The sequence below is a fragment of the Petaurus breviceps genome, unplaced genomic scaffold, assembly GCF_028583685.1.
Source record: "Petaurus breviceps papuanus isolate PSGF00001 unplaced genomic scaffold, PetGlider_PUasm1.0 400, whole genome shotgun sequence".
In the NCBI taxonomy this organism is placed as follows: domain Eukaryota; kingdom Metazoa; phylum Chordata; class Mammalia; order Diprotodontia; family Petauridae; genus Petaurus; species Petaurus breviceps.
The window spans coordinates 394,349-420,807 of NW_027186316.1; the positions used below are offsets into that span (position 1 = coordinate 394,349).

A 26,459-nucleotide genomic window follows, 5' to 3' on the forward strand; every position below is an offset into this window, starting at 1 on the left:
GGGAAGGGGAAGGGATTTGCTCAAGGTCACCCATAGGATCCTAGAGCTAGGACTGGAAGGGACCTCCAAGGCCAGCTAGTTTTAACCCTTCTTTTTAGAGAAGAGGAAACTGAGGTCCAGAGAGGTTACTTGCCCAAGGTTACATAAATATAATCCTCACAGGAGGGATTCGAACCCAAGTCCTCCGACTCCAGGTCCGATTCTCTTTTCTCTGTACTGTGGAGACAGAAGGTCTCAGTTCCAATCTCTCCTCTGACACCTGCGTGTCACCTTCGTGACCTTGGGCAACTTACTTCCCCTCCCTGGGCCTCAGTTTCCTCGTTTCTCAAAGAAGAGTTGGCCTCAGTGATGTCTCAGATCCCTTCTGGCTGTGCCATCCTGTGATCGATCCCATGACTTCAGAGCAAGTCCCCGTCCGTGCATACGTCCGTGACAAAGGTACGCCCCCTCCTACCCCCCACCCCGCCTTGCCGTCCTAGGAGCCCGGAGCCCACTGCCGGAGCTGGGGGGTGGGGGGGGGGGGGGGGGGGGGGGGGGGGAAGAGGCATGCGCGCAGTTGCTGGGCGACGGCGGCCAGGGGGCCGTGGCGGCCGCCGCGGCGGCGGCGGGGGCAACAGCGAGGGTGTGTGTGTGTGTGTGTGTGTGTGTGTGTGTGTGTGTGTGTGTGTGTATGTGTGTGAGTGTGTGTGTGAGTGTGTGTGAGCCTGTGTGTGCGAGCGCGTGTGTATGCTGAGGAGGAGGCAGGAGGCAGGAGGAGGAGGAAGAGGATGCGGCTGCGGCCGCGGCCCCGCGAGGGAACCGCCGCCGCCGCTGTGTGGCCGCCGGGGCCGAGGGCCGGGAGCCGGGGCCCGAGGGCGAGGGCGCAGCCGGCGCTCCCGCCCGGGGCGCGGGCCTAGGTCCCGCGGGAGGGTCAGGGCAGCCGGCCGGCCGGCAGCCGCCCCGCGCCCGTCGATGGTGCTGGCCTCGGCGGCGCCGGCGAGCGCAGGGCGCCCCCCTCCCCTGCGCGCGCGCCCGCCGCCTGCGCGCGCCCCCCGCGCTCCCCCAGCCCGGCCCGGCCCGGCCCCCCCAGCTGGCCGCCCCCCGCGCTAGCCCTCGGACGCCAGCACCGCCTCCTCACCCTTCCGCCCCTCCTCTCCCCCCGCCCCCGCCCCCGCCCCCGCCCCCGCCCCCTGCCGGGGCTGCCGCGAGTGGGGCGACGACAGGGACGTAGGAGAGCGGGGGTGAGTAGCAGCCGCCCCCCTCCCTCTCTCCCTCCCTCCCCCGGCCCCGAGGGCGCTCGCTCACTTTTCCCGGCTCCCCAGGATCGCGAGCCGCAGCGATGGCAGCAGTGACAGCTGCCCCTCGCTGTCCCCGGGGCAGTCCTGCCGGCCTCGAGGCCTCGGGCACTCGTTTCTGGAGTCCGGTGGAGGTGACTTAGAGATTAGAGAATGTCAGACCTTCTCGGGGACTCGGGACTCTTAGCCCGGGGCGTCTTTGCGGACCCAGTGCCCACGGAGGACCTGCTTAATAAATGTTTGCTTGCTTCACTTGCATTGACATAGAATGTTAGAGACGTTCTGGGCAAAGACCTGAACACAAAACACAGCAGGTCAGATGTGGTAAAGGGAACTTAGAACCCAAGAGCTACGCTGTAGTCCAACTCAAGGTGATGGGTTGGGGTTTTTCGTTTTCGTTTTTGCTTTGTTTTTGTTTCTTTAACTTGCCCGAGATTACCCTGCTATTTGCTGCCGGAGCCCCTGGTACCCCGGTCTGGACCTCGGCTTCCCGAGCATGCCTGCTTCCCCGTTCTTAGGAAGGCTTGGCTATTGCTATGCCCGGTCAATCTGCGGCCCCTCACTTTTGAGGGCAATCGCTACCTGTGTGCTTTCTGACAATCACTTTTTACTTCTGGTATTCAATAAGATTTCGAAAAATCCTCACCTCTCTTCCGGAGCCTTGCATTTTTGCCAGGTTAGAGTTAGCTCATTTGGGAGTTCCAGGAGGCAAGGCAGCTACGCAGATTGCAACTGTACATGACTTGATGAATAAGTCCTAGGGAGTTGTTTGAGTTACCATAGACATTAAGTGACCTGCCTGGATAGATCATTTAATAAGCGTCCGCGATGGCGTTTGGACCGAGGTCTTCTCAGCACCCTAAGAGGCCACAGCATCATCAATAACTGTTAAGAATAAATAAATAAATAAACCAATGCAAGGAGAAACGAATTTGAGTTTCTGTTAAAGCCGTAAGCTTTGAAAAGGATTGGTGGCTTTTGTGATGAGATATCTTTAGTGGTTCTGTCAAGTCTGCCAACACCCAGATAGTTTTGAGTTAAGATGCTTTGTTTTGGCAGCTTTCATGTTGCATGAGGTCCTCCTGGGTACTGTCTTAAGCACACTGTAATTCTGGTACACTGCAAAGTAAGCCTAGAGCTTCTCCAACATCTCTTTTTCCTTGTGCTAATGACTCAACTTGCTTGTCGTCACTAGATACCCAAGTTATCGATGTTTTTCTTTTGTAATTAGAATGCCCTAGTCGGAGGGGACCTCAGAACCTAGGATGTCAGAGAGGGAAAGAATCCCAGAACACACAATGTTAGGGTGGGTAGGGGACTTTGGCGACCCTCTAGTCCAGCCCCCTCACTTTAAGATGAGGAAGCAGACCCAAAAACGTTAGATTCGATATATTTGATCAAGGGTAAAGTGCAGAAAAGTGATGGGGCGGAATTCAGGTCTTCGGACTCATCAGCCCGTTTTTTATTAGAGGCTACCACAATGACTAGCTCTTAAGAAAAGTGTCAACATGTAATACACATCAGTATGTTTTAAAAACAAGATCCCTGAGGGTAGTCTTTACTGGAACTTGTTTTCAGACCCAGGCTGCAGCTTGAATACCATTTAGAATTCTGTTGTTAATGAGTATGACAATGAAAATAAGCATACAGCTAACCCCCATGGGTTTTATCCCCTGCCCTGCATTGTTACCGGGGAAGTATGTGTATGATTGTAAATGACATTGTTAGGTAATGATGGTAATTCATTTTGCTGCTATTGTCAAAGCACTTAGCCTGTGAGCCCCTCCTTTATTCTTTTATTATCGAAAAGTAGATATCAGTCCATCACTCAAAAAGTACTTGGGTAAGGGCCAGGTACAGTGCTAATTCTCTGATGATTAGTTTTCTTTTTTCTTTTTTTTTCCCTTAGTGAATTTCAACAAGCTTTTAAGTACTTATTTCCTACTACAGGCTGTGGGAGATACAAAAAAAAATGTGGAAGCCGAGACAGTATGGTTCCTAGTCTTGAGGCACTTAAAATCCAGTGGAGGCAACAAGTTACCCACATAAGCTAATTTAGCAAACAGTTCAAGACGGTATAAAAACAAATGTGTAAAAGTGTAAATGCTATATGCATTCAGAATAAGGAGGGAGATCATGCTGGTCTGAGGTTAGTCTGGGAGGGCTTTATCAAGCAGTTGCTGTTTGAAGGTCTTTGAAGGAAGTCTAGGTGTTGAATTAGGGGGTAGGGGTGGAGCAAGGGAAGCATGGGCAAAGGCCATTAGTTGTGATGTTAACCACAAGTGGTCATTTTTTGTCTTCTAGATAAAATACTGAACTGAAATCCACTTGTATTGCATACGGTTCCTTATGTGAAATCCTACTTTGCCATATGAGAACTGGTTAAAGGAACTGGGGATGTTTAGCCTAGAGATGAGGAGACTCAGGGGAAACATGATAGCTATCTTAAGGTACTAGGAGAGGAAGCTGTCAAGTGGAAGAGGGATTAAATTGATTCTACATGGCCCCTGAGGAAAAAATTAGGGACAGTGGGTTGAAGTTGCACTGAGTCAGATTTAGGCTTTACATAAGGAAAAACTTCTTGCCAATTAGAGCTCTTTAAAGTGAAATGAGCTGCTTTGGGAGGTCTCAGCTGGTCTCATCTCAGCTGAGATGTTTAAGCTAAGGCTGGATGGCTACTTGGTGGGTATATTTTCCAGGTTCTGGTCATATTAGATGACCTCATATCAGTTCTTTCAGATTTAGTGATCCAGATTTCAGTAAATCACTAAGATGCTATCAATATCAACCCTGAAATACTCATCTCCACTCCTAGAGCAAGAGAAAATGTTTTCTGTAGATGTATGTGGGCATATGTGTATGTATATACACACATGTATGTATACACACATGTATATATACATATATACACATACACACATATAAATTTCACTCATGTTTATAATCTACTTGATTTACACACTGCCAGACATGGATAATTTTACCTTGTTATACAAAGTTAATCTGATTGTTTGGATGGCATATTTTAATGTGCTCTGGAAGCATAGGTAAAGTGAAGCAGCTGGTGCTTTAGTTAGCAATGAGCCCAGGACTTGATATCAGAAAACTTGGGTTTCAGTCCTAACCCTGCCACTTACTGGTTGTGTAGTTGTGGGGTAAGCCTCTTTCACTCTATGATCCTGTTTCCTTGTCTGTCAAATGAGGATGATAATGTAATTAATAGTTTAGAGCAGGGGTGGGGAACCTTCAACCTTGAGGCCACAGCCTTCTAGGTCCTTGGGTGCTGCCTTTTGACTGAGTCCAAGTTTTACAGAACAAATTCTTTTATTAAGGGGATTTATTCTGTGAAGTCTGGATTCAGTCAAAGGGCCACACTTGAGGAACTAGAGGTTCCCTATCTGTGGACTAGAATTACATTTTAAAAGTGCTTTGTGAGGTATAAGTCCTATGTAGATGTGGTGTTATTATGATAATATTACATATAATAGGCAGTTTGTCCTGCTTGATAGAGTTGACCTTGGTGTCAAAAAGACCTGGGTTCAAGTCCTGCCCCCTACCCATCCTGGCCATGTTACCTTTGGAAAGTCATTTAACTTCTCAGTGTTCCAGGCAACTCTCTAAGACTATAAATTCCAGAGAAGGTGCCAATATGTACTGGTAAAGGGAGTTTTCCCATCTAAGAGTTTGTATGCCAGTGAAATGACAGGCAATCCCTATCTCATGATAGTTTAATCTCCAGTGCTGTGTGAGCTTTCTATAAAATATGGCTGCAACTTTGACTCTTTCCATCTTTTGTCACCTTTCCTGTTTGCTGAGTTTGAGATGAAACTTCATAATTATTTTAATTGTATTTATCTTAATTTCTTTTTATTTATTTTGTGTGTTTTCAAATAGATATTTTATAGGTTTCTATTATTTTGAAAACTTCAAATTTTTGGCCACTTAGCTATTGGCAGTAACTCTTGGTTTTATATATTTGTGTTAATTTCCTATAAATCTTGGGATATCAAATCTTTATTAGAGATACTTAATGCAACATTTTTTTCTCTATTTGAGTTTTCCTTCTTAACTGAGCTACATTGTTTTTATTTGTATAAAAGCTTTTCAGTTTCATGTAATTGAAGTTGTCTGTTTCATCTTTTGTGATCTTTTATCTCTTGTTTCTCCCATTAGGCATGCACCTTTTTCCATTTCCCTCCAATTTTTTTAAAAAGCTGTGACTTTTTATATTTCTATCATATCTATTTGGAGCTTATTGTGGTATGTAGTGGCAGGTGTTAATCTAATTTTTCTTTTGCCTAAGTGGTTTCCACTTTTTCCAGAAGTTCTTATTGAATAGGAAGTCTTTCCCCAAGGAATTTCTGTTCTTGGGTTTACCAAATATGGCCCATTGAGTTCACTTGTTTATGATGCTTTCTTATCTTGTATATTCCACTGAACTACTTCAGGGTTTACTTTAGTGAATCTCTCTTAGAACCTTTCTGTTTTCTTGAGTTTTTTGAATAATTATCTATATTTTAGGTCAACCAATGAAAAATGACATATGTACATATACATATATATGTACATACACATAAATATAAGAGGGATCATCAGGAGAATCTCTTGAGTAGAGTGCTTTCTATGGAGTTGGGTATGCATGCTATGACTCCACGGGGAGGGACATATTCTGACTTCTTGCTAAAGGATGGCTTATGTTTTAGAATCTCCCCTAAAGTGGATTAAATAGGTTAATAGTTGTCCCTTTTAGAAAAGGTACTCAGTATACCAGGTATAGACCAGGTAGTGTATTTCTTTCCTCTACCACAAAAGAAATGCTTAAAACACAGAAGACTCATAGGTGTGAATATGTAATACTTTGCTTAAAACATGAAACAGTATGCCATCACTCCTATTATACTCTCCTGGAAGATAAAGATACCTTTTTAGCACTTCTCAATAGCTATTTCCCATTCACTTCCCATCTGTACTGTCTGAACAACTTAGAAGTACAGATCATCCGGCTGAAGCAGGACTGACTCTTCTAGTTGGTGTGCCCTTCTCTTCTTAGAAGCTGTTGCAGAACTCACCTCCTACTAGACAACTAGCTCCTAATTTCTTGAACTTGTGAGGTTGCTAACAGGGCTAGAAATGTCCTTTTTCTTCCAGGATTGCTATGTAATGTGAGTCAATCACAGATATTATTTGCTTGAGTCTAGTCCAAAGAACTATATGGAAGCTTGGGAGAAGCATATCTCCCGCTGGGATAACTCAGGAGCTTGTTGAGTATGATGATGAGGGAGGGAAGAAGCATTTTTAAAAACACCTACTATGTGCTAGACACTATGCTAAGTAAGCCCTTTACAAATATCTAGTTTGATCCTTACAACAACTGTCTCATGTAGGTCCCATTATTACCCCCATTTTATAGATGAAGAAACTGAAGCAAAGCTACACACCTATTAAGTGTCAGGATTTGAGCTCATGTCTTTCTGATCCTAGGCCCAGAGCTCTATTTATGGCTGTGAAACTGGAAGAAATGGTGATTTGGGTTGTTGAGCTGAAACTGAGTGACCACACAAAAGAGATGAATCACCCACCCATGTCTTTCCCTCTTCCCCTACCCCTCAATCTCTCTTTCTTTTCTTTTCTCTTCTCTCTCTCCCCCTACCTTGAGCTCTTTCCCTATGTTTCTCTCTCTCTGACTCTTGATTTAGAAGTGGGGGGCTGCATTAAGTTGCCTCTTGAGAGCTAGGTGGGGGAAAGGCAGCTTCCCAGTTCCCACCTCAGTGCAAGGTACATGTCCTGCATAAGCAAGCCTGTGCCTGAGACAGGGCCAGCTTTTTTCTGTGTTTCCTTCCTCGAGTAAGTAACTGAGTAGCAACCTTAAGATGGAAGTATCCAAGTGACCTGGTGAATTCAGGAGATTTGGAGTTCCCATAAGAGATCCTGTTGGTGGAGATGGATGGCATCAGTAGCAGCAGCCACCAGAGCAGTAATGGCTGGCAGAATGAAAGTGGCTATAAACAGATGGGGAAAGACAGTCACCCAAGTATGATGACTGCTATAAGGCACATAAGCCCTTGTACTGGAGAAGAATGCCAGCTGTGGCCTCTAGAACAGTATAGATATGGGGAGCCCAAGTCAGTGATCTCTCCAGCAAAGATGCTATGCCCTGTGAAGGTTGGTCACCCAGCTTGGCAGCAGCTGAACCCAGTGAGGATTCAGCTCAGCAGTTTAATGATGTACTTGACTCTGCCTGGCAGTGGATTAACCTGTCTGGTCAAGATGCTGTACTCTATGGAGATTGCATGCCCTGCAAAAAAACGGCCCAGCCTAATTCTACCAGCAACAATTGCTGACCAACTGCCACCAAGAGGCAGGTGGGCATAGTGGTTGTAGGAGTGATGCATCCCCAACCCTCACCATCAGTACTGCTTCCAGCCCATTCCTCACAGGCATGTAGAATCAGGTCCTTTGGAAAAGGGGCCAGCCGTCCCCACCAACTGCCAACCAATTGCCACCTATAGGGCAGGAAAGCCAGCCTAACTGAAATAACGAGATTCTCTGAGGGAGAGACAGGAAATTTCATCTGCCAGGCAAATCAGACTACCACCTTGATCACCATTTTCCCTCAGACCCTGATGGAGACAGCCCAGGATCTTAACATTTTCCGATGTAAGCAAGAGAGTGCCCTTAGCTGTCATTCTGGGAAGTAATTCCTGTATATATCTAGCTCAAGGGTGGGGAACCTGCAGCCTTGAAGCCAAATGTGACCCTTTAGGACCTCAAGTGTGACCATTTGACTGAATCCAAACAAAGTTGTTCTGTGAATTTTGTAGTCAGTCAAAGGGCCACACTTGAGGACCTAGAGGGCCACAGGTTCCCCACCCCTGATCTAGCCTGTCAACTGTTCCTGCACGTACTACAGTGACAACTATTAAAGCTCCAGAAAAGAAAGGTTTTGCTGCCTAAGTCCTTGACACTATCAAATGGTTCAACATCAAAGACTGATGTTGAAGAAGAGGCTTTAGTATCTGCTTTGCTGCTGCATTTTGTGGACCATAAAACCTTTCCATCTGACTTGTAGCTAAAACCTTCCATATGTATTACATATTCCATTAGCATGTGAGCTCCTTGAGAGCAGAAGCTGTCTTTTCTCTTTGTATCCCCAGTGCTTAGCGCTATGCTTTGCACATAGTAAGCACTTAATAAATGCTTCATTTACTCATTAATGAAGAATCTCCAAAGAAATAAAGAACATTAATACCATGCTGTTCCAGAGTTGTGAGTTGCTTTGGGTCCCCTGTTTTCGCTAATGTGTGCATCACTAGCATTGCACTGTAAGGAATATGCCCATTCTTCCCTCACTTCCCCTGGATGCAGTGTGTATTTAGGGGAGCATGTGCCCACCCCAGATTTTTGGTGGGAAATTCTTTGTAACTTCCATTTTTGCTATTCCATTTGAGTAAATGCTCTTTCTAAAAGCTAATTGAGTCTACTTCCTGATTGTTAAGAGGACACATATCAGTAGGGGCTCATAAACTATGTTTGGAGAATTCATCCACAGTGTTGCTACTAGAACCTGATATAGAAATCACCCTGTTGAGGATCCAACCTGCCATTACCAGTGTGAGTTGGTGGAATGAACCCAGAAAGTTCTACAGCTATTTAGTGACTTGGGCCCAGGGAAAGAAACATGAAAACAGAAGGGGTCAACAGGGCATTGAAGTCCCCTCCTGATGGGCTGACATTCCTAGAAGGGAAAGACTATTCCAGATATATTTCATATTCAGCTCATCTGGTCAGCCAGGTGTGACTCGTTAGTCCTTTCAGCTTCAGAATCCTCCTAGTTGCTGTAGAAATCACCTGCTTCTGGGTAGCCAACTCCAGGCCTCTTACATTCATGAGGTTACTTGCAGGGAAACAGAGGTGGAAGCCAGGGATTGGAGGTTCAGTCTCAGGCTCCCCTGGGCACATACTGTGTTTCCCTGATAATAAGACACTGTCTTATTATTTTTTTGGACAGAAAAACACCAGAGGGCTTATTTTCAGGGGAGGGCTTATTTTAATGAACATTGACGGCAATTTTAGTAAACAGGTAAATGTGAACAAAAAAATGTACCAACAAGCAAATCACTGGGGAAGAACAGGATGACGCGCTCACTGCTGCAGCTCTGATTGGATGCAGCTCGGAGTGCGGCGTGCGTTTCACCCGGGGGTGGGGGTGGGGAAGATGCATACAGAGGGTACCGTAATGTAGTGTGTAGTGCAGGGGATCACCTTCACTACAGTAGCAATAGGGCTTATTTTCGGGGGAGGGCTTATTTTAGAGGAATCTTACACAGTAAGGGGAGGGCTTATTTTCGGCATAGGTCTTATTATCGGGGAAACACGGTATGTGCATGTTCTTGGCCATCTGCTGCTGGGGGGGAGGTTATGAGGAACAGGAAGAGAAACCCTCTATTTCCTTCCTTCCCCTTTTGCTAGAAGACCAAGGAAAACCTGGTGTTACTTGTGTCCCAACCAAGAAGCTGCCTTTAATGAAGCCAAAAGCCATCCCCCTTGTAGCCCACAGAGTGACCAATTTTTCCTAGCTCAGTCTCAAATCCACTTTGGCACAGCCCTTAGTCATGGGGACATGTGAGGAGCAATGTGGAACTGCGCGTCACATGTATGTTTTAGCAAAGGGCTGAGCATGTGTCCCTCTGCATGGAACCAAAGCATGTCTGTCCAGAAGATATGGAATTTCTCCTGATTATTCCTGTTATGTAGGGAAAAATAGCAATAAGGGAAGTAATTAAAATGGATAATCCAAAATGCAAATGGATCCCTCACTTAACAGAGGTTGATTTCCCTTAATTTTTGACTTAAGTAATTCATGGATTCTGTTAAAGATTCACTCTAAGGAATAGTACTCTTCTGACTTGAGGAATTGGGAGTTTGTACCTTTCACATTGCTCCCAATGATAGGCATGCCTTACTTACCGTGCGTGGTATTGATAAACTCCTTTTAAAAACACTCAATTTCTAAGGTCAGCTAATTTAATTTTCATTTACAGACAGCTCACTGCTTAAGGATATCATCCATTAGTTAAATGAGTAAACTATCAGTTTCAAACAGAATATCCCTCAGGAAAAAAATAAACTAATTTGATGCAAATTGGTGGATATTGGCCAGTTGCAAAGCAGCTGGCCAGAAGACATTTTGGGGAGCTTCTATTGCTAAGGAAAGATCCCATGTTTCAGTTCTTCTGTTTACTGAAACAAACTTTCTAACTGAAAGGGATCTTAACCATCACATGATCCAAAGCCCACATTTCCTAGATGAGGCAACAGGCCCTGAGAGGTGATTTCTCCTCAGTCATGCAGTCAAGTAAGGGACCAAGCTGGAATTTGAACCCCAGTTCTCTGATTCCAAATTCAATGCTTGTTCCCTACACCATTTTTTAAGGTGTTGAAGACATTCGGAAAATAAATTCAAAGATGAGAAAGTTCTCCGGAAGTAAAGATAGCCTTGGAGAGATAGTTAGAAATGTTAGGCAATTTGAGTGTGGTACACAATGGTAGCTGAGTCAATTGGTCATCGAGCATGAATTCACTGAACTTTACAATTTGCTCCTATAGTGAAGGGTGTAACATGTAACATGGGAGGGGAGAGGAGGAAGAATGTACATAAGAATACGTAGAGTTCCTGACAGTCACACTGGATTGTTGTTTTACTTACAGTTAGTAACATTTTAATTAGCATTGTGGACATATTATATATTAATGTTTTATTGGAAGTTATGGTGATTTTTTTTTTCAAATACATACTTTGAAATGATTTGCTGTATTCTTAAGTGTAATTGTTTTTGTCCAAGAACTTCAATTTTTTTTCTAATGGAATGTATCTCAGATGACTTTTAACAGAAGTTGATGGAAAAAATGGAATTCATTTAACAGAAATTCTCTTTGCAGCTGACTTTTGGTAACAGATTTTAATTTACATAAAAAGGCAAAACAGTCATCTAAAAATGTAGCCATGATAAATGATAGTTATATATATTTATATATATGCACACATACATGTGCCTGGCACATAGTAGGTGCTTCATAAATGTTTATTGAATGAATTGGATAAATATTTGAATGCATCAATATATCTATCTAAAACTAAAAGTTATTGGGTTTTTTTTGGTGGTGGGGAGGAATGGGGATAAATAATATCTGGAAGAACAGGTGGCACGGTCATAAGGTGTTTTGACCCATTAGAAATTGACAAAGAGCAATGGATTGGGAGTTAGGAGGTCTGACCCTTGTTGTATAACTTTGAATGTCCTGCCTTTCCTGTGGGACTATTTCTTCTCTTGTAAAAGGAGGGGATTGTTCTAGGTGATTTATAAGATCTCTCCCAGTGCTAATATTTTATCTTCTCTTTCCTAAGGCTCCTTCTACCTCTGGCATTCTTGGTCTAAGGCCACATCTAGCTTTGACCTGTTTCTCAGAGTCTCTAAGTATAGTCTGAGATCTTAGGTCAAGTCCTTGCTCTCCCTATAGCTAGCTGGGGTTCTTCCAACCTCTTCCAATCTCAGTTCACTTTTATGTGAAGCAGAGGGATTGGAATTCATTAATCTATAAAGTCCCTTTCAGAGTTTAATAATTTAAAGCATTCATCTTGATTTTATATGAGGAAAATTTTCCTACTAATTAGAGCCACCCAGAAGGGGAACTGACTGCCCCAGAAGGTAGCAAGCTTCTCATCACTTGTCCGGGTTGCTGTAGCGGGTTGATTTTGTTTAGACATGGGTTAGACTTGATGACCTCTGTGGTTCCTTTCAATTATCTGGTTCAGTGAGGGATACTACTAGCTAATGTGGTAAGATGGCATTTTCTTTTTTAGTGTAAGTAGGTAAAGGTGGTTATAATGTTGCCTACTAGGGACAGCTAGGTGGCACAGTGGATAGAAAGCTGGGCCTGAAATCGGGAAGACTTGAGTTCAAATTTAGCCACACTTACTATCTGTGTGACCCTGGGTAAGTCACTGTTGGCCTCAGTTTCTTCAACTGTAAAATGGAGATAATAATAGCCTACTTCTCAGGGGTTTTTTGAGGATCAAATGAGTAAAGTACTTAGTATAGTGCTTGTACACTTCCGAATACATGCAGGTGCTGTTAATTACCTAATTATAGGAATTGGTCTTCTGGCTGTTCCTCCAACTACGTACTCCATCTCTTGGCTCCAGGCATTTTCTCTGATTGTCCTCAGTGTATGGAACAGCCTCCCTTCTCCAGGCTGCCTACTGATCTCCCTGGCTTCCTTTAAATCCCAACTAAACTCCCTTCTTTTACTGGAAGTCTTCCCCATCCCCTCTTATTTCTAGGGCCTTCCCTCTGTTCATTATTTCCTTGTATATAGTTTGCTTTTTATATATTTATTTGCATGTGATTCTATCCTTGAGAGCAGACTTTTTTCCTCTCTTTTTGTATCCTCAGCACTTAGCACAGTGCCTATTACAACATAGTAGGTGCTTAATAAATGTTCATTGGTTGATTGATTGATATTAAATACCTACTATGTGGTGAAATGCTCTGGATGATATGATGTATGAGACAAGGTTGAAGAACCTTGTCTTGCCCTTGAAGTATATTTAGTTTAGGTGTAGAGGTGAGGCATAGACATATAAAACAGTACTCCCTAGGACAAGGTGGCATATAATGAGTATCAAATATGAATATTCAATGTATTATAGTTCTTCAATACTGTTTACTTTGGTAGTAACTTAGTAGTGCCTTTAGTATAGATGCTTTGCTATAGACCCCCAAATTCATCATGGATAACAAATCTCTCCAAATTTAACTAAGCTGGTCCTTTGATGAAAAGGCGTAATTTAGTACTAGGCTAACGGCTGAATCTTGTTAAGTTTAGTGTACATTGTGCCTCAGCTTGGTTTCTGCTGGCAGAGCTTTCAAGAAGCTGGCATTACTGGCCCATCTGTATAAGAGGGGGGCTTGAATGGAAGGCTATGCTTTAGGGTTCTAAAATTCCCCAGTAAATATTGATCACTATGAATAGTGAGCCCCAGAGGATACTGAAGGAGGGGAAGATGCTTTATTTAGCAGTGGTTACAAAGAAGACCTAAGCATCTACAAATAACCTACAATTTGGTAAAAGAGACCAACATTATAAATGCCTCTTATTTTCTTCCGCCTTTTTCCTCCAGATGATATGTCACTTTCTCTTCGGGGTTCTCCAGCAGCTGTCTATAGTATTTCAGAAACAATGGCTATGATTTTAAGGGCATATGAATCAAAAACACTTCACATATCTGATAATTCTTTTTTTTTCCTGTCCTTAATCTGGGGGGGGGGGGTGTCCTTCATTATGAGATAGGGTGATGTGTTGTAGAAGTTCAGAACGCATAGTCATTGTTCTTTTAATATCATTTCTTTTATTATGACTTGTCAGTGCCATTTGGGCTCTTGGCATCCACAGTTTTCCCCTAGGCTCTGATTCAGTCTTATTTTCTAAATGACTGTCAGATCCCAGAGATTTGCTTGTGAGATAGTTGTGTTACTGATAGCATTCCACTGTAATAAGTCTTCCTGTAAAAAACAAACATTTTAAAATGCAATGAAAATTAATTATAAGATAGAAATTCAATCACAAAATGACTAATAAAAGTGAAAAATATGATTCTGGGCAAAGTGTTTGAAAACATATTAGTCAATGGCTAATAAATGACTTGGAACCACTTACATATTCTCCCCAGGAAATGAACATCTTCTGAATGCTCGAATTTTAGAGGCTCCCCATAGCCATCTTGGGTCTCCGACACTTCTCATGCTTTTTTGCTGCCACTTCCTGTAACAGCAGCCCTCAATCTTGGTTTGGTCTCAGTGCTCCTTCTCAAGTGCTTTTCTTGCTCTTCCATGAATTGTACCACTTAAGTGGCAATTAAACAAAAACTTCAGCAGGAATTCTTGTCTCTAGTAGCTAAGGAATTAAAAAAAAGTGCTTGACTCATAACAGAAGAAACTGCACTTGAAACTGGGCAATCTGAGTGAAAATAGTAACTGGCAGAAAATGGACCTTTCTTCTTTTGAACTTTGCTCCAGGGGAGTCAAGTTAAATCAAATCAACAGTATTTTTTAAGTGCCCCTGGGGATATACAAAGAAAGGCAAAAACACTTCCTGCCTTCAGAGACTACCTCTTGTAGCTGGGGAGAACACATGCAAATAAGTATGTATAAATAAGATATATACAAGATAAATTGGGGAGAATTTCAGAGGGAACGGACTGAGATCAAGGAGGAGGGAAATAAGCATTTATTAAACACCTACTACCTGCCAGATACCCCATTAATGCTTTATAAATATTTTTGTCATTTGATCCTCATAACAACCCTGGGAGGTAGATGCTGTTATTATCCTCATTTTATACTTGAGAAACCTGAGGCAGACAGAGATTAAGTGACTTGCACAGGGTCACACAGCTACAAAGTGTCTGAGGCTGGTTTTGAATTCAGATCTTTCTAGCTCCAGACCAAGTGCTCTATCTACTGCACCAACAAGCCTCTTCTAAGGTAGGATTTAAGGAAGACTGGGAAAGACTTCTTGTAGAAAGTAGAATTTTAACTGAGATTTGAAGAAAATCAAGGAAGCTAGGAGGTAGAAATAAAGCAGCAGGGGGCGGCTGAATAAAGCACCAGCCCTGGAGTCAGGAGGATCTGAGTTTAAATCTGGCCTCAGACGCTTGACACTTTTTAGCCATGTGACCTTGGGCAAGTCACTTAACCCCAATTACCCTCCCCCAAGAAAGAAAGAAAGAAAGAAAGAAAAAGAAAGAAAGAATGCAGCAAAGAATCTAGGCATGGGGGATATAGCCAAAGAAAAAGTCAAGAGTCAAGAGATGGATTGTCTTATGTTCGAGTAAGATGGAACACTATGCTACTCAAGCTACTTTATGTAAACATAAAACTGTACTTAAGCTTTTGTGGTATGTGCTTAATTGATTCCACTGAACAACCTCTCTCTGTTTTTTAAACAAAGCCATATAGTCAGGTTATTGCTTTGTGAATAGTGTTAGATCTGGGACTGCTAGACCCTCTACCTTTCCCTACCCCCTTTTTCATTTTCTTTTTTTTTTTAAGCAATTGGGGTTAAGTAACTTGCTCAACGTTACACGGCCAGTTATTTTGTGTGGGTTCCAAGTATCTGAGGCCAGAACCTATCCCAGGTCTCCCAATGCCAGGGCTGGTGCTCTTACTCACTGCACCACCTGGTCACCCCATCCCCCCACCCCCTTTTTCATTTTCAAGGGAAATACCTTGGGATTCTTGTCCTTTGTTCTTTTGGATGAATTTGGTGATTATTTTTTTTCTAGCTCTATAAAGTAAGTAAATTAATTAGTATCTTTGTTAATTCTTTGAGGTTTTCTAAGTTCATTACTTTCATGTCATCTGTAAATAGAGATACTTTTATCTCCTTTGCCCCAAGTTTATATGTTTGATTTTGTTCTCTTGTGATATTTCTATAGCTAGCATTTCTAGAACTATGTCAAATAATAGTGAATATGAAGCAGCCTTTCTTTTTTTTTAAACTGGGAAAACTTGTGTTTCTTCATTGCAAATAATGCTGGCTCCTTGTTTTAAATACGTACTTTTGATCATATTAAAGAACCCACTATGCTTGTGCTTTTTAGAGTTTTTAACATGAATCCTAAATTGTGTTAGAATATGTTATGTGTTAATTAATTAATTAATATTAGAATGTGTTAAAATATGTTAGAATAATAATTGCTTTTTTTGCTTTCTGTGTAGTTTACATGAATCTATTTGGTCATATTGAATTTTTGGTCATATTCAGTTTGTGGGTGCATCTCTTGTAGTCTTCTCGTGAGGACTTTCTTTTAAACATTTCTGTTATTATTTTTCCATGATGAGGCAGTCTGATATAGTGGATAAAGAGTTGGCCTTAGAAAAACCTGGAACTTGAGTTCAAGTTTTTACTCTGATATATATTGACTGTGTGACCTTGGGCAAGTCACTTAACCTCTCAGAATCCAGGAGACTCTCTAAAACTCTAAGTTACAGAGCAAGTGGTAGTTTGCATTGGTAGATGGAATTTCCTTATCAGGAATTCCCTACAGCAGTGAAATTATAAGTCTGGTAAAATAAGCAAACAGACAAAAGCATTAGTGGTGACACAATGCACAAGCACTGGGCCTGGTGTCAGGAAGATCTGAATTCAAATCCAGTCTCAGATACTTCTTAGCTATGTGATGCTGGGAAAGTCACTGTACTTTTATTTGCCTCAGTTTCCTCATCTGTAAAATGGGAATCATATTATCACCTACCTCCCAGGGTTGTTATGGAGATCAAGTGAGTTAATATTTGTAAAGCTCTTAGTAGGGTGCCAGGCATGTAGTAGGTGCTATGTAAAAGCTATTATTACTTTATCTTTCCCGTGTTTGGTTATGACAATCATATTTGCCTCACAAAAGGAGTTTGGTAGAGTGTTTTTTTTTGTCTCTTTTTTGTAGTATTGTTCAATTAAATTCAGTAAACATTTGCTAAGCACCTACTGTGTACCTGGTACAGTGCTAAGCACTGGAGATACAAATGAGAAAAAAAAAGACAGTCCTTGCCCCCAAGGAACTTACAATCTAATGGAGGATGACATACAAAAAGAAGCTGGAGATCAGGTGGTGGTGATAGAGAGTTACCTGGAAAGTTGGGATCTAAGCTCTCTATAAAGGAAAGCTTGGGAGGAGTTAGTGCTCCACCCTTCAGCCCTCCAGCCAGAGGGGAGGGACTACTGAGGGAGGTGAGAAGGTTTTGTTGTTGTTCAATTGTGTCCAGTTTTTTGTGATCTCATTTGAGGTTTTCTTGACAAAGATACTGGAGTGGTTTTCCATTTCCTTCTCCAGCTCATTTTACAGATGAGGAAACTGAGGCAAACAGGGTGAAGTGACTTGTGCAGGGTCACACTGTATCTGAAGTTAGATTTGAACTCAGGTCTTCCTGTCTCTAAGTCTGGCAGCCTGGCACTCTATTCACTGTGTCACCTAGATGTCAAGTTGAGAAGATATCAAGTATCAAAAACTGTCAATCAGCATAGAGATGAGATTTCTGGTGATCAGCTTATTGTGAGATGAGGCATGATGTTATGCTAATGGAAAATGAAGACTTACCATAGTTGTTAATACTTCTTAAAGTATTCAGTAGAATTCACCTTATATTCATCTTTTTCAGGGTTCTACCCTGTTTGGTAATTCATTTATGATTTATTCCAATTCCTCCACTCCTCTCAAAGATGGAGTTAATATCTCACTTTCTAGCTTTGTTAGTTTGAGTATTTTCTATTTTTGTAGATATAAATTTCCTTTGAATTTTCAGTTTTGCTAGCACTTTCTGATAATTATTTTGTTTTCTCCCTATTGTGAACACACCTTGTTCATTTTTAATTTTGAAATTTAATCTCTCTCTCTTCCTCCTCTCTCATTAGTTAGGGTAATTCTTTCTCAATTTTGTTAATCTTTTTCTTAAAGCTTAGTTTTATTCATTAGCTCTATTGTCTTTATTTTTCAAGTTCCTCTATTTGTCCTCTAATTTCCATAATTTTTTCTTTTGTTCCTGTTTTAGGATTTCTAATTTATCTTCTAATCTTTCTAATTGAATGCTTAATTATTGATTCTATCTTTTTCTCTTTTGTTAACCTGAGTTTCCTGAGAGACACATTTTCCTCTGATGTCTTCTTTTTTCCTCTTATGTCTGCTTTTGCTATGTCCCCAAAGTGTTGGCATATTATTTTATTGTTATCACCATGTTTACCATAATTCTTTTTTATTTATATGATTTGTTCTTTTACCCAATAATCATTTAGGACACTCATTAGTTCTGCATCTTTTGCTCCTATTTCCTTTATTCATTACTAATTTTATTGTGTTGTGGTCTGTAAAGAATGCTTATTCTATCTGCCATTTTAATATTTGTTTATGATTTCTTTATGCCTTAGTATAATTTTTTTGGAAAAGATGTTGAGAAATATATATATTCTTTAATATTCCTATCCAGAAGTCACCACAGTTCAATCAAATCTAGTTTCTCCAAAATTTATTCAGGACTCTATTTTCCTTCTTGTTTATCTTTCTGCTGGATTTATCCAGCTCTGAAATTAAATTCCCCTACTTTAGTATGTCCATCAGTGTTGTCTTGCAGTTTTCCTAGCATTTTCTGTAAGAACTCAGACACTGTAGCATTTGGTGTATATACAATTAATATTTTTAATGGTTTTGGTGCCTTTAAGCATAATGTAGTTTTCTCATTTGGCACTCAGCTGTCAATTTTTATTGTTCCCTTATCTGAGATCATGGTTGCAAATCCTCCATTTTTTAAGGGTGGTTTTATCCTCTTCTCTCCCCATCTTAGAGATAGATGCAATTCTATATTATCCTACCACCTATCATATTGATTTATTAGTGAAAGAATGAGATTCTTTTCCTCTGAAATATTAATTCTCTCCCTCTATCTAGTCTTCTGATTTTTTCTATTATACCTTTTCCTCCTGAGATTTGTTAGCCCATTAATATTCTTTACCTTTTTTCTCACTCAGGTGAGATATTTTTAAAAAGAAAAATTAAATACCTGGAAATACTCTCCACCCTTCCTTCACATTCACGTCCCTGTCTTGTCCTGGGCCTGTGAAAGTAAACACTTCATTTAATTGCTTCTAGTTTTTTATGACTTTGGGTGTTTATGACTTTCTGGCACTAGGTGGCACCATAATGTGCAGAGTTCTGTGCTTGGAGTCGGAGATTCAGATTCCTGAGTTCAAATCTGGTCTGATACTTACTAGCTGTGTGACCCTGGGCAAGGCACTTAACCCTATTTGCCTCAATTTCCCCATCTGTAAAAGGAACTAGAAGAAAGAAATTGCAAACCACTCCAGTATCTTTGCCAAAAATACCCAAAACAAACAAAAAACCAGACCTGAATTGGGTCACAAAGACTCAGAAATAACTGAACAACAACAAAAGAGGTTACTGGGATGGCTAGGTGGCGCTGCAGTGAATAGAGCACCGGCCCTGGAGTCAGAAGGACCTGAGTTCAAATACATCCTCAGACACTTAACACTTACTAGCCATGTGACCTTGGGCAAATCACTTAACCCCAATTGTCCTGTCTTCCCCCCACCAAAAAGAAAAACAAAAACCAAAAAGGGGTTACTTAAAGAAACAGTGCAGATTTTTTCCTTTTACTGAACATCCAAGATTTTTTTTTATGTTAGGCTCTGCTTTGCAGGGCATGTTATTTTTGGGTGCCAGCCATCTCCTTTGCCATCTTATATTCTATTTTCCCTTTGATTTCTTTTAACCACAGGTTAATCCTAATGTCATTCTGATTGTTTCTTCTTGGCATTTGAAGATTTTTTTTTTCTTCTTTGCTGTCTACAAGATTTGTTTGTCTGAATTTGAGCGCCATTCTTATTGGTGACTTAAAAATTAAACAATCCTGGGGATTCTTTCAATCTGAACTTTGCTATCTCCTTCTGAGATTTCTGAGTAGTTTTTCTGTATGATTTCATGGATGTTATTCAGGTCTTATTTTTCATGATGGTTTTCTGAATACTCTATAATACTTAGACTATCACTTCACGTACTTTCAAGTTTGCTCTCGTTTTGTAGAGCTCTTATGTGTTCTTCCAATCATGTTGTTTTTTCTTTTTGGAGGGGGGAAGGCAGGGCAATTGGGGTTAAGTGACTTGTCCAAGGTAAAGTTTTGTGTTAAGTGTCTGTAGCGGCAAGCACCCCAAGCGTTCTCAGGGTTTGCTGCCAGCACAGGTTCTTGGATCTGCTTTGTTTTTTTTTTTTAAACTTTAATTTATTAATTTGTTTGTTTCCTTTTACTTTACAGGATTCAATTCCACAATTCCTTGAATTTCACATTTTGTCCCCCTCCCTCCCCTCCCCCCCCTTGGCGGCTTATTATCAAGTATAGGATCTGTAAATACTTTCACATTATACAATGGTCAGGTTATAAGGATGGATTGTACCAGCTGGAATGAAAAATGGTAAAGAGGACATAAAATCAAATAAGAGAATGAAAAAGATCAGGTATTTTGCTTCCACTTGGATATAAATTTAGTTCTTTCTAGTTCTTTCTCTGGATGCACGTTTTTCTCTCCATCATGCATCTTTTGGGATTGACTTATATCCCTGTATTGTTGAGAAGAGTCCAGTCTATCAAAGTTGGTCATCACACATACGTTGTGTCTGTAATTGTGCACAGATTCCTCCTGGTTCTACTCTTCTCACTCAGCATCAGTTCTTTTAAGCCTCTCCAGGTAAATATGAAGACCGCCTGCTCCCCGTTTCTTATGGCGCAATAGTATTCCATAACATGCATATACCACAACTTGTTCAGCCATTCCCCAATTGATGGGCACCCCCTTAATTTCCAATTCTTTGCTACAACAAAAAGAGCTGCTATAAACCTTGGATCTGCTTTGTTAAAGGAAAGCAACTCAAAATGGGTTAACAAGCTTACTTTAATCAGTCAAACATATATCGTTTACCTCATTCAGGGGAAAAAGGTCAGCACCCTGAACTTCAAAGTATACAGGCAGAAGTATCAAGACAAAAACAGATCAAGTAGACAGCTTTCCAAACTGTCCAACCATTACATCCATACCAAATCAAAAATCTGGGTTTTTCAAAGCCAGGGGGGGGGGGCCTCCAGGCAACGGCTTCCCAGAATCCATATCAAATCACAGAACACTTCTCAAAGTGAGCCCCCAAAACAAAGCCTCACATCAGGGCTTATATAGCCTTCTCCTGGCTCAGAGAATGTAATAACCTTATTGACCCACTGGCCAATCAAAAAGTATCTACTGAAAAACAAGCCTCCCACCCCAGGCTTCAGGTGCACTTTAGCCTAGGGGCAGGGAAGATCTTCCAAATTTGCATTCCCATTACAGTGTCTGAGGCTAGATTTGAACTCAGGTTCTCCTGATTTCAGGGCTGGTGCTCTATTCACTGTGCCACCTACCCGCCCGTCATGTTTTTTTTTTTTTTGCTGGAAAACTTTTTATTGTAGGTGGAATGGGACATCTGGACACAGGTTAGATTCTAATTTTGTTGGCAACATCTAAAGCATCATAGTCTGGAGCAAGTTGGACATAGGCATTGTTCTCTCCATGGGGCTGGATCAGTGTGTTGACCGTGGCCACATCGATGTCATACAGCTTCTTTACGGCCTGCTTGATCTGAGGCTTGTTGGCCTTGACATCCACAATGAAGACCAGGGTATTGTTATTCTCAATCTTCTTCATAGCAGACTCGGTGGTCAAGGGAAACTTAATGATGGCATAGTGATTGAGCTTGTTTCTGTGAGGGGTACTTTTCTTAAGGTATTTGGGCTGCCTTCCAGATCTTAGTGTCTTGGGTCGCCAAAAGGTGGGGGATGTTCAGATCTTCTTTTTGTGGCTATGCACACCTTTCAGCACTGCCTTTTTGGCCTTGCCTTGGACTTGGCTTCTGTCTTGGGGGGACAACAGCTTCCTTTTTCACCTTCAGTGCCATCTTGAAGGGAAGGTCAATCATGCTTTTTTTAAAACTTTGTTCTATTATTTTTCCTTCTTTCTTTGCCTTTTTGTGTTTGGATTCTGTTAATTTTCTATTTCCGAGGATCTACCAGTATGGTGAGTGTCTCTGTGTTTTGCTCGAGTTTCTCTAGTCTGGTTATGACTGATTTCTTACTTAAGAACTCTAATTTATAGCCTTATTTCTTTGATATCTTCTCATATTTATTTACTTGCTCTTCTGAATCAATCTTGAGATTCTTGGGGTTTCTCCACTGTCATTTCAGTAGGCCTTGCAGAATTGGTTATGCTCGGTTCACCTTTCTCAGGAGATTTTGCCTCAGTTTCCTTTGTCGTGAAGTACTTGTCCACTAAGATGGATGTACTTTTCAAATGCTTGCTCATTTCTCCCCTCAGGTGATTTTTGCCTGTATCACTATTCTGAATCACTATTCTGCTGATTTTCTATGATGTAACTAACTGCTGACAAGGTGCTTACCACTGATCTCTTGCCTTCAGAGGGTCCAGTTTGTGTTGTGCCCCTTCCCAATGCCTTGCTGCTTGTTCTATTTTATTTCAAACCCATAAGATTGGGTGAGGTGTGTTCCCTCACCCTCCCTTTGAGGAAGAGGATGGTCATTTGGGACACTGCTACAGGGAAACTGAGTGATTGCTGGAGTCATACCTGTTCTCTGCTTCTACTACTCCTCTTCTGGCTTTCACTGTCCTTTCTGTAAACTGCCTTATTTATTCCCTAGACTGACCTCTATTCATGAATAGCTGGTCACGAAGAGGTGAGGGAGTGGTCCCCCAGGACACTTCATGGCACTCCCAGAAGGCAGTGCACTTAAACATCTTCTCTACCTTTCCCTCCTTCTGTAGCTGCCTGTGTCTTCCTTTTAATCATTTTTCATCAGTAGGTAGTTTTTTTAATCTCCTCCCTCCTGTACTTTGTTGTTCCCCAGGCTCCAGACTCTGCAGTGATCCCCTTTCCTTCTTTTCAGCCTTTGGAGCTGGTTTCATGCAGGGGGGCTACAGCTTGCCCCAGTAGTGACTGTCAGAGGCTTACCTCCAAAAGCCAATGCTATGGCTGTGGCTGTGGGCAAGGAAATCCAGCAGCAAAGGGAGTCTCCCTGAGGCCTCTAACTGCCCTAGGAGTGGGGCCCCCTCTCTGGCAACCTGCAAAGAAATTCACTTCAAAAGCTGACTGTCCTCAAGGATCCAATCAAGCAGGTGTGGGCTTGTGGGAGTGGGGCAGGCTGAGAGCAGTCCAAGGGACAAGCTGCTGACTTGATCCTCTGGTATTCTTTTCTTCAGGAATTAGTTATTTTCCCCCCAGGGAACCTTGTGGAAGATTTCTTCTTTCATCTTCCTCTCAGTGGTGAGCTATTTTACTTTATTCTTTGTAGTGCTAAAGGGAAGCCATCCCCTCAACACCTCTCACTCTGTACCTCACAGGTTTGGGGTCCTAGGAGTTAGAAGTAGAAGGGAAAGTACCTTAGAAATCCTTTGCTCCATCCGTTTATTTTAGAGGGGGAAACTGAGGCCCAGAGAGGGGAAGAGATTTGCCTAAAGTCACACAGGTAATAAGTGGCAATATCAGAGATGGAATCCCAAATTTTGATACCAGATTGAGTATTCTTTCTGCTCTAGTGAGGTATTATTATTAATAATAATTATTAATAGCCAACATTTTTGTGACACTATGTGCCAGGCCCTGTGCTAAGTGCTTTTTACAATTATCATCCCATTTGATCCTCACAACAACTGGGAGGTAGGCACTATTTTTATTCCCATTTTACAGCTGAGGAACACTGAGGCAAACAGAGGTTAAGTAACTTCCCCAGAGTCACACAGCTGGTAAGCCAAATTTGAACTCAAATCTTCCTGACTCCAGGCCCAGGACTCCATCCACTGTCCTGCTTCGTTGCCTCGCAAGTGTTATTATTTTAAGGTCAGATCTCATACTTCGTTGTGTATCATATGGATGCTGTTTTATTTTGTGTATTTCTAAATGGTTCTTATCAACCCTGCAGATAATTTCTCTTCTGTGTGCTCTCAAGGCTATCACAGTTAATTAGACCACTTGTGTGAAAAGTGCTTTGTGAATTTTGGAGCATTATATAAATGTCAGCTGTTATTATATTCTAATCTAGAACTGCCAAACTCTATTGAATATACTGGGGGCCAAGGGGAAGAGAGGGTGGAGGGAAGAGGGATGATAAGTTATATACACATGTTTTCAAACATTACTCTCTAAAACAGGCCTGCACAGCTTAAGGCCTGTGAGTCTACAGCCCTTGGGCCACTTGCAGCATGCTAAAAGATTTTGGGTGGCTGCAAAAAATGTAGAGGAAAACATCCTTTGTATGGAGAGAAAATCCTTTGTGAAGGCCTGATCTAGAGTACTAGAGATGGGGTCTGAAATAGAAGATACTTTAAATTATAGAATTTTTAAAAAACGAAATACTTAAACAAGATTGTCAAAGATTTGTTTAGTGGGTTGATAGGGGTGAGTCTGATTCAGGCTGGCACCTGTTAAGGTTTGACATGGGAACAAAATGAGGCACTCATTATATGTCACTAAACGGTTGGCAAAAAGAGCTTTACTCGGGCCTAACATATAAAGGCCATTCAGCAAGACTACATTACCACTTAAGTTGGGTAGGCACAGGTTAACCCTGCTGGTCTCATGCAGGGGTTACAGCTTGCCCCAGTAGTGACTGTCAGAGGCTTACCTCCAAAACCAATGTTATGGCTGTGGCTGTGGGCAAGGAAATCCAGCAGCAAAGGGAGTGTCCCTGAGGCCTCTACTGCCCTAGGAGTGGGGCCCCCTCTCTGGCAACCTGCAAAGCCATGTTTGGTCAGCAGGGTAGGATGTGGGGATTTGGGTACTCTTGGGACATTGACCATCCCTGTGTGGGTGGGTCTTTATGCCCTTAGATGGCCAGGAAGCTACATCAATAGTAGCTTTATCCTTGCCCCACCCTTGGGCCAGACAAGTGCCAGCTCTGTCACCATTTAGGGAACAAACCCGGAAGTCATGCTGGGGGTAGGGTTAGGGGGAAACCCTGGTAGATATTGGTCCTATCACATAGTGAGTCCTAGAGAATCTAAATGAATTTATTTTGTTTGTAGGATGTTAAAATAGCTGAACAATTTTGGTGATGAATACACAGAATAAAAATGATTAATGGGGGCGGCCATAGTTTTAACGAGAATCTTTTGTGGGATGCAAGAAGGGAGCAGCATAGATTTGGGGGACAGGTGGATTTAATGAATCTTGGTTGCCCAGCGTTCATGGGCTTTCCTCTCCTGAATCTTCTATTCTGAGACTATGACAGGTAGTTATTATGAATCTGAATCACTAGTATTTTGAAGTTGGCAATGGTTGTGCACTACCCCCTTGAGAAGTTGTCAGATTTGTTTCCCAGAGAGCATGCACATGAATGCTGGAGACCTGCAGGCAATGTTCCCTGTGGAGACAAGGCCAGTGTACCACTTGAGCTGCAATGGCAGGAGAGAGACCTGCTAGGGAGGAGCCTTGGCAGCAGAAATTCTGTACTTTTTCTCTTTGAATAATGGGGTAAAGAGATGTTGGCACCGACCCCAGACCACTGCCTCTTTCCCTTGAATGACAGGGGAGATGGCAATTCCTGCCCTTGGGCAGAAGAGTGAAGTCAACAAGAAGAGGGTGACTTTACATTCTGGGATACCCAGTCCTGCTTCAATCCAAGAGTATATACTGAAATTTCTTTTTGCACCTATCAGTGCCATGGAGATCTGGAAAACTTTGAATCTTATTAAGGTCAATATAAATATAAATATTTTTCTAGATTTTAAGTGTCCTTTTAAATTCTACCTCTGACCTTGAGATTAGGGAGGGATGGGAGAGGCAACTTGGATCACAAGCATGGGCTGAGCCCTGACTTTGGCAGGCTACCTTCAGTCTGTGACCTTGAAGCCTCTGCCTCTCTAGTCAAGGACCCGCCTAGTTCAACTACTTTAGGAGAAGAAAGTTAGGAAAGTCTTGGAAAGAAAGGCTAGTTTTGAGGACAAAGGGTATTTTTTGCCTTTTCTAATAAATGCTTAATAAATACATGTTGCCTGTTGCCTGACTGAGATTTTCAGAAAGTGGCTTTATTTGTAGGCCCTGGCCTTCTGCCCCAGAGCACATCGTGTGTCCTTATGTCTCCAGCTTGTCTCTCTGTTGCTCCCAGATTATGTGGATTCACATATCTTCATCCTTTTTCTTTCCCTCTTTTGGTCACTGGAATGAATGGTGCAGTAGGATCAGTAGTGAGTACATCCCCATCTTCCTCCAGTACTTCCTCAAGGTGTGGAGGTTTCTGGATCTCCAAAGGTATTGTCAGTGGAGCAAAAGCTCTGACAGCCCCCCCCCCCCCCACACACACACACACACTCACACAGCACACACACAGATAGTGAGAGATATAGGGATAGGGAAAAGAGAGCAGAGGGGAAGAGAGACAGAGACAAAATGGGAGGGAGAAAGGGTAGAAATGGAGAGCATATGGGGGGTGCAGAGAGATGTAGAGTCATTAAAATGGGAAAAGGGAGAGGGATTGGGGAGAGATTTGAAGGGGGAGAAGGGAGTTGGAGAGATGGGGGAGGGGAGGAGAG

At 42.1% G+C, this 26,459-nt stretch overlaps 1 protein-coding gene across 1 annotated transcript in view; it reads left to right on the forward strand.

Moving 5' to 3' along the window:
- The first annotated feature begins 1,166 nt into the window (after positions 1–1,166).
- The window catches only part of ZC3H12B (zinc finger CCCH-type containing 12B), a 310,431-nt gene continuing 285,138 nt past the window's right edge, over positions 1,167–26,459 (forward strand). Inside the window, exon 1 of the mRNA XM_069100388.1 lies at positions 1,167–1,220. The gene's annotated coding sequence lies outside the window, so the exon portion shown is untranslated. The remainder of the gene's footprint in view (positions 1,221–26,459) is intronic.